The sequence below is a fragment of the Periplaneta americana genome, chromosome 4 (genome assembly GCF_040183065.1).
Source record: "Periplaneta americana isolate PAMFEO1 chromosome 4, P.americana_PAMFEO1_priV1, whole genome shotgun sequence".
NCBI classification, from domain to species: Eukaryota; Metazoa; Arthropoda; class Insecta; order Blattodea; family Blattidae; genus Periplaneta; species Periplaneta americana.
The window spans coordinates 189,326,187-189,336,598 of NC_091120.1; positions in this window are offsets into that span (position 1 = coordinate 189,326,187).

Genomic DNA, 10,412 nt, shown 5'->3' on the forward strand with positions numbered 1-10,412 from the left:
ATTTCTGAGTGACAAACTAGTTGTAATAATAATATTTTATATTTCAGATATAATAAATTATATTATAAAATAATATAATACATTATAAAATTAAGTATCGAATTCGTTTAATATTTGTATATAATACAATATAGGTATATGGTTTTAATTCTCGTAAGAGTTTTGTTTTTCCATTTTCAGCGCTATCAAATCAATACATATTTTAATTGTTGTTGGGATCAACGTCTCAAACTCTCATTATAAAGGAACTCTAGAGTCTAGACATTACAGTTAATGACGGATTTATTATTTTATGGATCCAATTTATTTTATTTGAGTACATAATGTACCTAGATGTATTAATTATATGTGTTATATTTCCGCTGTGTCGACTGCTAGCTGGTGTGATGTCAGCGCCAACTCTAGGGAGAAAGCAGAATCTCACGCTTTAGCTGGCTTGAAGGTCATTGAAATCAGTCCTGCTACATCAAAGGAACCGACGCGAAGTGTCCATTCTTTATAATCTCTATTTGCTGGGTTAACCAACTTCGAAATTTCAACTGAAACATTTCATTAGGTACTACGGGACTATAAATATGCCCATGCATCTTTATTATCACAACCTATTTTAAGTCTACCATAACGTAAAATAATTAGAGAAGAAACATTTGTAATAGAACAAAAATGAACACAACAGTAGTTACTGAATTGAAGCATGAATATATAGTGTGTAATACAACCAATACGGTAATAAAATATGATTCACTTACGATCGGTGTTCAAAGATGCAGCTATTGAAAGCCATGTATTCTCCTTCATTTTCTCATCTTTATATGAGGCACGTCGCTTATCGTAAATGTGAGGATTTTCCTCAACACTCAATATTAGAATCTCATCAAATAAAACTTGCTCCATGATGCACAGCACAGAACAAAATAATGCATAGGTTATGTCACGGTCTTCTTGCTACAAAATATACGATGACAAAATAGCTTTTAGATGGCAATAGAATGAATCTTATTGGGCTGTGATCGGAAACGTGAACGCCAAAGTTGAAACTTGGCCAACTCTCCGTTCCCGATCCTGGGCTCCGGCAAGCTTTTCGTTAATTGTGAATGCTCACATTTAAATGTACACATTTTAACAATTTTACCATTTTCGTTTTCGTTCCGATTCTCGTTTCCAGTTTATTGTGAACCAGCCTTAACTCTTCTCAGGTTCTCAGCCAGGTGAGTTGGAGATTTGCTTTCAAGCTTTTGACGGCTAGCTCTGCCACCTTCTTCAGGGAAAGAAGATGGCAGAGCTAGTCCGTCGAAAGCTTGGAAGCAAATCTCCAACTCACCTGAGAACCCGAGAAGAGTTATTCTTTATTATGTTCTGTCTGGATGCCATTTATGAAAATTACATTGTGCAAACCCAGAAATAAAATTTTGGCCACCTGAATTTTCCAAGTATGTTATAACTGGAACTTATCAGGTGGCCCAAATTTTGTTTCGGGGTCTGTACGTGGAGTCATGAGCTCAGACTTCATCAGGAATGATAGCAGTTGTCAGTGTGAAGATTATTCTAATGGTGAACACTTCTTTTTCTTTCATTATTATTAGGAAGCGGATTTTAGCATATTTGAATGTTTTATTCCTTAATAACATACAAAACATATGCTACCATTAAACAGAGTGATTCATATAAAACTCATGATTTTAATTATGTATTTATTTTAACAAGAAGGATGCTTGTAACGTTGCATCTTAAATGTACAGAAGATTACTTTACTTTTACATTAAGTGCTGAAAATGCCCTCCGTCTGCCTCAAGGCACAACTGAACACGTTTCATGTTTCTGGCCGTTCGCTGGAGCATTGCATTGTCAATACCATTGATTTTGCGTGTGATGTTCTCTTTCAAAGTCCGAGGATATGTAGCGTTTTTCCCTTCAGATAACCCCACAGGAAAAAGTTTGGTGAGGTGAAGTCCGGTGATCTTGGTGGCCACAAGTTCCTGGAGATGCGGTCATCAAAGAAACTTAGGATCAGCGCCATGGACTCATGTGATATGTGACAAGTGGTACCATCCTGTTGAAAGTACTACTGACGCAGCTCAATATCATCCAGGTGCTCAACGAATTCCTTCAAAATGCGTCGGTACTGTGCAGTGTTCAGTGTTACGTTGAAAAAATTGGAGCCGTTATTCTGTCTGCTGATAGTGTGCACCAAACTCCGACTGTCAATGGGTGCATAAGCGTTTCATGAATGTCATATGGATGTTGTGCAGCCCAAATGCGTGTATTCTGTGATGTTCACCTAAGTGAAACTATGCCTCGTCTGTGAACTATGTAATGAACAGTATGCTAGGATTTTGAACAGTGGTCATCTGGAACCAACGACAATATTCCACTCTTTTAGCCTTATCTGGCTGACGCACCTCCTGAACAGACATCAACCTATACAACTCCAAGAGCTCCCGCATTGTGAAACAGCTTTGCTGCGCTATCTCTTGATAAACCCCTAAAGCTCCCACGTGACATGAATTAAACTCCAAGAACTCCCACGTAATTTGAAAGGTAAATGAAACATTTCGATGTATTCCTGTTCAAATGAATGAATAAAGAAAATCATGAGTTTTATATGAATCACTCTGTATAAATGCATTTCATGTGATTTGTAACCAAAGGTCAAGATTTTATAACGTATATTTAAGGGATTAATGCATATTTCAGCTTTTAGTGCATATAATAGTTATTTATGGTACTTGTGAGGTAAGTGCATCTTTATTGCGCGAGTGGAAAGATTTAAGCACGAGGCGTCAGCCGAGTGCTTAAATTACATGAGCGCAGTAAAGATCATGCTCACAAGTACCATACGTAATTTTATCCATGACCATAACGAAAAATTCTGTTTTATAAAAGAAAATATGTTGAAAGTAAGTCCTCATATAATCACATATCATGGCATGGATTTTAGAATCGATACGTGTACTAGGTAGGTCATGATGTAGGAGGCCATGATTAGTGAAGAATGGTATCCAAGGCTTGGATAAATAAATTATAATTAATTATATAATTTTAAGATATTTTTTTTTTCATTTTAAACGTGTATTTTCGTCTTTTTGAAGTTTCAGGGATTATTTAGAAGTGTTCACGGGATTAAAATAATTTCATATTTTACTTCTGTAAACTTAAGAGGAATATTAAAACGTAATTTATCATCGTGTCTGTTGAGCTCAGTTGACTAATGCGTGTTGTTTTCACAAATTACGACGTAGTAAATAGAGAAAAGAGGAGGAGATTGAGTGTATGTATATTTAAGAAATGGTAATAAAGAAGTAGAGGTAGTGACATCTAGTAACTAATATATTAACTTCTTGAGTAATAGTTCAATGGAAAAGTAAACGTGTGTGCCTGGGTACGAGGAAAATACTAATGAACTGTGAGGTAAAGTCTTTATCTCACTAGTGGAATAAAGTAATGTTGAATAAAAGCCTACTTTACAAACACAAATGCATTTAGTAAAGGCATGTTTTTCGTTATGGTCATGGATAAAAGCATATTTCGTTATTTTTTTTAGCAATGTGGTGCTTAAACCAAGATTAGGTTAGGCAAAATAAAAAAAAAATGGAATACAGGAGAAACTCAGATATTGAAACACATTACAGGAGTTATATTTTATTTATTGCAATCTCACAACATACAGACAGTGCACTGTTCCCGTTGAATCATTTTGTACAAATCCTTGGCAATCAACAAAGCACTCGTTTAAGTACATTGCCGACTCTGTAAAATTTACAATATTGGGATGTTATGATGGATGAAAGTTGTGATTAATAGAACAGTTATTCAAAACAAGAAGCCACCTTATTGTCTACTCCGCACGTACATAAGATTTTGTCACTAGAATGCTGCAGTATGATCGGAGCAGAAGTTACAGAAAGTGTTCATAGGCTTCTTTGCACTCGATAAACTTGAATTTCACCACCTGTCAACAATAATATAGGCACAATAATACAATTTTCTGTTTTTTACTTAACCAACGTGGCAAATCAGAATATTTCATTTTATTATACTGACAGGTCTTAGAAACTTCGACAGTGTGTAGAGTGAATTGTATTTTAGAACAGCTTAGCTGCAAGAAAATTTTTAATTTTGAATTAGTTTTATCAGCGATGTGTTAGGAGTGTAGGCCTACTGCTCAAGCAGAGAGTTGAAGGACTTATGCAACTGACAGTGTCTCAATATTCTTATGCATAACAGAAAAACCATCAATAATAGTAAATTGCTTTTTTGGGTTTGATATTATACAGTACATATTGTGTTATCTTTAGTGCATATGTCTTGGTTTTTAAGTGCATACGTATTTTGCCGTTTTTGTATAAGGATACAGTGCATCAGTTATTCATAGATTTCAAAAAAGCATATGACTCGGTTAAGAGAGAAGTTTTATATGATATTCTTATTGAATTTGGTATTCCCAAGAAAATAGTTAGATTAATTAAAATGTGTCTCAGTGAAACTTATAGCAGACTTCGTATAGGTCAGTTTCTGTCAGATGCGTTTCCAATTCACTGTGGGCTAAAGCAAGGAGATGCACTATCACCTTTACTTTTTAACTTTGCTCTAGAGTATGCCATTAGGAAAGTCCAGGATAACAGAGAGGGTTTGAAATTGAACGGGTTACATCAGCTGCTTGTCTATGCAGATGACATGAATGTGTTAGGAGAAAATCCACAAACAATTAGAGAAAACACGGGAATTTTACTTGAAGCAAGTAAAGAGATAGGTTTGGAAGTAAATCCCGAAAAGACAAAGTATATGATTATGTCTCGTGACGAGAATATTGTACGAAATGGAAATATAAAAATTGGAAATTTATCTTTTGAAGAGGTGGAGAAGTTCAAATATCTTGGGGCAACAGTAACAAATATAAATGATACTCGGAAGGAAATTAAACACAGAATAAATATGGGAAATGCCTTTTATTATTCGGTTGAGAAGCTTTTATCATCCAGTCTGCTGTCAAAAAATCTGAAAGTTAGAATTTATAAAACAGTTATATTACCGGTTGTTCTTTATGGTTGTGAAACTTGGACTCTCACTTTGAGATAGGAACATAGGTTAAGAGTGTTTGAAAATAAGGTGCTTAGGAAAATATTTGGGGCTAAGAGGGATGAAGTTACAAGAGAATGGAGAAAGTTACACAACACAGAACTGCACGCATTGTATTCTTCACCTGACATAATTAGGAACATTAAATCGAGACGTTTGAGATGGGCAGGGCATGTATCACGTATGGGTGAATCCAGAAATGCATATAGAGTGTTAGTTGGGAGGCCAGAGGGAAAAAGACCTTTAGGGAGGCCGAGACGTAGATGGAAAGATAACATTAAAATGGATTTGAAGGAGGTGGGATATGATGATAGAGACTGGATTAATCTTGCTCAGGATAGGGACCGATGGCGGGCTTATGTGAGGGCGGCAATGAACCTCCGGGTTCCTTAAAAGCAAGTAAGTAAATGCATATGAATCTGCCCCCTAATTATTATTGTAGGCTTGAATTGAATGAGGGGGGCACTGCGACCTTATTAGATCTGTTGTGCTAAGCTCAAGCTAGGCGCATTCCCACATCCATCGGCTGACTAACACAAAGTTAGCTGCATATTCAGGTTCCTGGTAGGCAACCCCACATGTCCCTAGGCCAACCATCTCCATGTCCATGTGTTCCCAGCCAGCATTCGGTAAATGTTCTGGAATGATAACAGAATGGAGAGAAGCCTAATATGGACCTTGTCTGCTATAAGTGTCATTATGCATTTTTCATTAGGCCCGGGTTCGATTCCCGGTTGGGGCAAGTTACCTGGTTGAGGTTTTTTCCGGGGTTTTCCCTCAACCCATTACAAGCAAATGCAGGATAACTATCGATGCTGGACTCAGATTCATTTTTACCGGCATTATCACCATCTCATTCAGATGCTAAATAACCTAAGATGTTGATAGAGCATCGTAAAACAACCTTACTTACTTACAAATGGCTTTCAAGGAACCCTAGGTTCATTGCCGCCCTCACATAAGCCCGCCAGCGGTCCCTATCCTGTGCAAGATTAATCCAGTCTCTATCATCATGTCCCACCTCCCTCAAATCCATTTTAATATTATCTTCCCATCTCCGTCTCGGCCTCCCTAAAGGTCTTTTTCCCTCTGGCCTCCCAACTAACACACTATATGCATTTCTGGATTCGCCCATACATGCTACATGCCCTGCCCATCTCAAACGTCTGGATTTAATGTTCCTAATTATGTCAGGTGAAGAATACAATGCGTGCAGTTCTGTGTTGTGTAACTTTCTCCATTCTCCTGTAACTTCATCCCGCTTAGCTCCAAATATTTTCCTCAGCACCTTATTCTCAAACACCCTTAACCTATGTTCCTCTCTCAGAGTGAGAGTCCAAGTTTCACAACCATACAGAACAACCGGTAATATAACTGTTTTATAAATTCTAACTTTCAGATTTTTGCGTAAATAACCTACTAAAATTTAAAAAAAATTCATTAGACCTGATGGAGAATTGAATGCAGACCACCCATGTGACAGCTGAAGGTCTCCACTCAGCCACTGCAGAGGTCTTAGTATAGGCTTACAGACTGTTTTAAAATTAAGAGTTGTGTCATTTTTCCTCCAGGTCTTCCATCTCATACAGCACACTTCCTGCTAATGTATTCATCCTATTTTCTTCTCCTGGATAACCATTCTCTTACCCCTTGGATGTTACTTGCTTTCTGACATCTAAATTCCTTATATGATCGAGTCATGTTTTCCCAGCAGTTTTTCTCAGAATGTTCACCTCTGTTTGTAGTAATTGTTGGGACTTTACAGTAGGTTTGTTTCAGCAAGCAATTCTGAATGTGTTCCAGACTAATACTGAACTTCTTTCAATGCATGCGCCAGTTTGTACAGTGTCAGAATTAGTTCAGAATTTTACATTGTTGGAACATTTCTTGAACTCTTCTTCCACAGTCTTCAGAGTTCCCTGATAATTGGAAAAGAAAAAGCTTCACATCCACGTGATGATTATGACAGTTTTGAATCTATCATTTTGGTTACCAGTGCCTTCAGATGTAGTTATTTAGACCTTACAGGACTCTTGCTAGTTTATTGATGTCAAATTCCGTTTTAAAGGTAAGTGCGACTTTTAAGTATAAATTTAATTCGGAAAAGTAGAATTTCCAGGCATAGAATTTTGGATCGCTAAAAGTCATTCTGGTCATACATTTGAAGTGAGAAATGGTCAACATATTTTTTTAAGAGCTCTCTCATCTTGTACATTGTTTGTATGTAATAAATCTGACACAAGAAGTCACACTAGGTTATTTTTATTACCCTTCGGGGTTGGGTTTGAAAACCCCCACATTTTGAGAGCTTAACATGGTAGTCATTTGTTAAATATCAAAGTAATTCTCAAAATCAAGTCAGATTTATTTCTCTTGTATGGAGGAAGGACGCGAAGGCTTGCCCTGCAGCCTGAGACTTATTGTGCTTGCCACTCTTATTCTGTAAATGATTGGGTAGCTGAACGGCCATGTTCTTGTACAAGTATAGCATTCTACACTGTGAACTGAAGCCGGGCTATTGTGTGGGTGATTATGTGAATTAATGATGACGAAATGAGTCTGAGGTCAACTAATGCCGAAAGTTACCCAGCAATTCTGCTTCTCTAGGTTGAGAGATAACTCCGGATTTTTTTTTGTGGGGGGGGGGTGTATGGAGGTGGGACCCGAAGGCTTATACTGCAGCCTGAGGCTTATTGTGCTTACCACTCCTATTCTGTGAATGGTTGGGTAGCCGAATGACCGCGCTCTTGTACAAGTATGTAGCAAGCCGCAACATGAACTTAACCCAGGCTATTTTATGGGTGATACTTGAATTAATGATGGCGAAATGAGTCCGAGATCCAATGCCGAAAATTATCCAGCAACACTGCTTCAATTGATTGAGGGAAAACCCCAGCCAGGATTTGAACGCTCGTTTCATACCCAGACGTGCTGACCATTACTCCACAGATGTGTGTGAAACATAACGTGATGGCCCATTTGCGCAAAAATTCATCATGATAATCTCTAGAAAACGCCAATTTAATAGATGGTATGAAAAATGTTAACTAATAAGTTCGAACACGTCTTAGGACTTTTTAGCCAAAATAAAATCGTCATGGGTTTCGAAACTGCAGTGCCAGTAAACTCCCCACCACAAAAAAATAAAAATGAATAAAGGTTAAGTCACATAATTGCTTTTTTTTCTGTTTCGGTATGCAATTTTAAATGTCATTGCAGATCTATATGCAGAGTTTAACAATTATTCACAATTGGAATGTAGGCAGAGACGAAAAACGAAGAATCCATTTTAAAAACGATTTTGCAATAAACAGTTTCGTCAATTACTGCAATGTTTAATAACCCTCAAATTCTTCTTGTGTGAGAGTTAAGTTTCTTGCCTGAATAACATTAGTGACATTTTTTTATGAAGTGGGTGTAATTATGGTTCTTTTTGTCCAAACTTTATTTTCCTACAATTTTGCATAATTCCGTTGATGTACGGTATATCAAGAGACAATCATCTGTTCTTGGTCGGCCATGATTATGTATTACCTGTATTACTTTGAAAACCTGAAGACAGCTGAATGTGACAAAAGCGAAGGGTTCATCTTGTAGCTTATTTTCGTCGAGTGGCGTTGCAGTTCATTGGTTTCATCTGACCTTCGATAGCCTTCTAGTCTATATTTCGTGGAAATATTTCAGTGCATTTTACAGTTGTAAATCTTCCTGAATTTCGCGTGATATTTACTTTATGTTATTGGATGCATAATAGCTGTGACGAGAAATGGAATCATGCTAGACAGGTAAGTTTGAATTATTTTAGTTGTAAATTAATTGATGTTAACGTGACGCCAATTGTACAGTATGTCAGCCATCTGTATTTGCCTACTAAACGTAAAAGTTTATTAAGTTCAGGAAAGCTTCAGATTTCAAATACAGACAACAAATAAACGATATTCACAAGATAAGGGGGGGAAACTTGGCTTAACTGTAATGATTTCAGGTAAGGTTAATGACGAAAATACATCTGCAATTAAATTATAACTTATTTTATTAATGTATACTGTATGCCACGAAAAGTTAGTTACTGTATATAAGATTTGGGGGAGGTGGTGAGATTCAAGTCTTAGTTTAGTTTTAATAGTCTAAAACCCAGTATCAAGAAGGTAAACTTATTAAAAAGATTCAATTAAATCAAATAGAGTAAAATCTAGAATAGTCCACTGGAGTAATGGTTTGCACGTCTGACCGTGAAACGAGCGGACCCGGGTTCAAATCCTGGTTGGAACAAGTTATCTAGTTGGGGGTTTTTTCGGGGTTTTCCCTCAACCAATTGAAGCAGAATTGCTGTGTAACTTTCAGCGTTGGACCTCACATATCATCCATACAGTATCTCGGGTTAAGTTTACGGTACGGTGTGCTGTACTTGTACAAGAGCGTGGCTGTTCGGCTACCCAATCATACACAGAACAGGAGTGGTAAGCACAATAAGCCTCAGGCTGCAGTGTAAGCCTTTAGGTCCCTCGGGTATATCTACACGGTTCAATTTTCCATGAGCGTGCGCATAGAATCTGGGGAGAATACTGAAAGCATCAAGTTGAGGACGCACGCAATTGAGATACATGTAATTTTTTTTAAGGTAAGAGCGATGAAATGTGAGCGCATTAACCGGGAAAGTGTTTTAAACGGGAATTTTTTACACAAGCTCAAATGGGGCCGGAGAAAATGAGCATATTACGCGGAAGCGTCTTAAAGAAATTTTACTGTACTTATTTTATTTCTCTTATCATAGCGTCCATCTTACCTTCTCATCCTCATTATAGGCCTAATCATCATCATCTTTCTCTTTATTATCCTTGTCATATTTTTCCTCTTCTCTCTGTTCTACGAACATCATTGTTAGTAATGTTAAGGCTCATTCACGATGAAAATTAAACATAATGTAAGCGTTAACTTAAAAATGTAAACTTTACGGTAAAATCATTCACGATGGGAACATAAACAACCGTAAAGATACTTGGTAACCATGGAAACATAACGACGTCATTTCCTCATATCACAGTCTAGTATATACAGTCACGAAGCTTGAGTTGTGAGGGTGCTAGGAACAATAGACTGTGCCGGTACTATTTCGCATTGTCTATAACGAGACGATAGTAGCGATCCTAGTGGTTAGCAACTATCTATGGATGCATATTTACTACGTACTGAGCTTCGTGACTATACTAGACTGTGCTTTCATGTTAACGTCTAACGGCAATGTTTATGTGAATCATTGTTAATGATCCCATTTGGTAACCTAGGCGCAAACTTCTGTGTTTATGTTATGGTTATGTTTAATTTTCATTGTGGAT